Raw genomic sequence first — 3,315 nt, 5'->3', positions numbered from 1 at the left:
ATACTGTATTTAATCTTCAGTATTTATGGATTTTAATTGCTGTAACCAAGGCTGCATCACTTTCAGTAAGCCTGCTCAGCTGACCATTGCCCTGTATTATTTCCATCAGGCTATGCTGCCTGTGACTCTAATTCTTTCAGGATATTTGATAAGTGCTTAAATGTCTTGCTCAATCAACTCGCATATGTTGCTGGATCAACTTGCGTATTTGAAGGTTTATATTTAGGCAAGTGCTTAACTACCTGGATGAACTGAAGCCTTTGAAAGCCTGTGGTCAGCTATTTAGTTATGTTACACTGCAGAGAAACACTACTCTTTACTATTTCTGTATCAAAATGAAAATCTGGAAAGCATGGCTCAAGTGAAGCAGAGTTATTAGACACGCGCTGCCATGATAGCACAAGAATTTTCCCTGTTACTAGTTTTGATGGCTGCCTGTTAGGGAGATGTTATTTTCTCATAAGAGAACATACTTTTTGCTTTTTCAGAAACACACAGGGAAGAACTACATGACTTTAAACTTAAATTGCAAGGCACTAGACTTTAGCTGGTATCTTAATATCACAGAGTAAGTTTTAATTTCTAGGGTTGAAGATGTAAAAGAATGAAGAAACGAAGAACAGATTATCCTCTGCATTTCACTGGCATACATTTGAATGCTGTGTCCTCTTCCTTCGACAATACTGGCTTTATTTTGGATAAAGCTGCCGTGTTTCACAGAATAAAGGAAAGACAACGGTCTACAAGTGCAAGCAGATGCAAACACAGAGATACAGATTCCTTAGGTATGCTAAGCAGCAGGGGAGGGTGCTCCACGCTTCTTCTAATCTTTTCAGTCTTACTCATTTCTTGTATTCCCATCCATCAAGAAAAATACAAATCCATCATTTCTACGGAAGAAGGTCCAAGTAGTTACTTGCCAAGTGCCAGCCAAATGACCAATAGCTTTTAATCCCAAAGGCATTTGAGTAACTAGCTCATGTTTAGGCATCTCCTATTTAACTTCTGCTGGAGCTAGGCACCTAGACACATTTTCAAGATTTGCCACTGACTTTTGGTATTAGCAATTTACCTTTGCTTTCTTGAATGGTTTGGGTTTGGGAAGGTGTGCTGGCTTGAAGGAGGGAAGTCCACCTCCAAGTATGTGTATGTGTGTATATGTATATTAAGTATCTCTGTATTTGGTGATACAGATTCAGCCAGCTAGGTAGTCTCATCAGCATATGGGCCTTTTTAGGCTTTCAAAATACAGATACTGATTATTTTTGGTGTGGTTATCATGGTGTTCATGAAGTGCATACATTTTCCTGGTAATTCTGCTAATGCCCCTGTTGCCAAATGACTTTCAATATAACAGAGGAAATCCTGCTTCAGAAAGCAGAGCTACAAAACTGGAACGAGAGCTAAGACAGGTACTTTGATAAAGGCATAGACAGAAAACTTACAGAAAACATTTTCATTTCAAACAAGCGTACACATGTGCACAAACTGAACTAATGTTAACTGACAACAATAATCAAGTTTTTTTCCCTTTGTCTAGGAAACTCTTGGATCCATCTGAGTTCCCTGAAAAACATGTAGATGAGCAAAGTATGTTCATTACTCTTCTTTACTGATAAACTTAGTATTGTAATATAGCTGGTATTTTCTCATTATGAGCCCAGTCTTCTTCTATAATAATTTATACTGAGTGAATTAAAAATTTGGTATCAATCAGCAGCAATATGCTGTGCAGTGGATGACTGTTCTGTGCCCTCTTGGATGACTTGACTTGGCAGGGCTTCTGTGCTATACATAGTGCACTTCTGTGTATGCCATGTCTTCAGGCATCTCTGCAGGCAAAAGAAATGGCTGTTTAAAGTCTTTAATCTTCTAATTAAGCCTTAAGCTGAAAGTAAACTGGAAAAGGCATTACAGTAGAAAGATGAACATTAATTATTTCAGCAGGTCTTAAATTACATTCCGACAAATCTTATTAGTAAAGTAATTCCGCGTATAAATATTAGCTGTAATTCATTCCCCATGTTATCTGCTGCCTTTTTTGATACTGCTGGAGAAAAATTACATCGTGTGTTCAGGTGGGCGTTAAGTCTTGTAATAGTGACAGTTTCATGAACTTTGGAAGTCTGTCTAGTCAGTTTTTGTTAGGACAGCAAATGATTTTACATGTAAGGTGTCACGAGTGAAATCAATTACAACTCTCATAGCTACAGGCTTAGGTCTTAAGCTTTTAAATCAGGCTTCAGAAAATAAATTAGTTCAGTGCGTGTAGTCCCACCTACCAAAGTCTTCATTACAGGGAACCCTCCTAACAAGGCATGAATTTGTTTGTTCTTTCCATGAGTTATGTGAACACCAGTGGGCGGAATAAAGCCAAAATTCAAAGATACCACAGTAGGTCAGTCTTCAACCACTCTGATGCTGCTATAGTGCATGTTGTGTTCTATTTTTGGGGGAAAAAAAAAGTGTTACAGTAAATCCTCCACTGTCTTGCTGGTTTTTTCTGTACTAACAGCTCACATTCAGCCCTCTAGTGATGGATAGACCTGAAACCTGAAAAGCTCCAGGCAGCATGTGTTTGTTCAATAGCTTACTCAGTCACATGAGACCTGTCTGCTAATATATGGAAATTTGTCTTTTGCATTTGTCATAGGAGTCCAGTTACCAAGTTGTAGCCCTCTTTGTGAAGGTGTATGTGTGTGTTTTTCTTTCTTTGGATCCACTGTCCTGAAACATCCCTTGCCTCCTCCCGAGGCAACCCCATGCCTGCTACTCCGTGCCCTGGGCTTGGGTTTCCTGCCTCCCTCACCTTGGTCCAGCCTCAAACCGTGCTCCTGGCTTGACTTTTACATTTGAGACACCTCCTGACTTTCCAGTTTATTGGCAATGCTTCCTAATCAGGCCATGGCTTGTTGCAAGATCTGGCTTTTCTCAGGGTCAGTCACTGTGTGCGTTAACTTCAACACAGCTCCAAACCCAGCTCAGCCTTGGCACAAATAATTTGGTTTACGTGTCTGTGCTTGAATCTCCCAATATATGTAATTGTGCTCCTGACTGGTTGATAATTACCTAACTTCTGTTTTTCTCTTCTCTTCTCTTCTCTTCTCTTCTCTTCTCTTCTCTTCTCTTCTCTTCTCTTCTCTTCTCTTCTCTTCTCTTCTCTTCTCTTCTCTTCTCTTCTCTTCTCTTCTCTTCTCTTCTCTTCTCTTCTCTTCTCTTCTCTTCTCTTCTCTTCGCTTCGCTTCGCTTCGCTTCGCTTCGCTTCGCTTCGCTTCCCCCTTTCCCCTCCCCTTCCCCTTCCCCTTCCCCCTCCCC

This window comes from Egretta garzetta, unplaced genomic scaffold (genome assembly GCF_000687185.1).
Source record: "Egretta garzetta isolate BGI_Z169 unplaced genomic scaffold, ASM68718v1 scaffold136, whole genome shotgun sequence".
Lineage (NCBI taxonomy): Eukaryota > Metazoa > Chordata > Aves > Pelecaniformes > Ardeidae > Egretta > Egretta garzetta.
Note: the sequence above shows the minus strand (reverse complement) of the source record.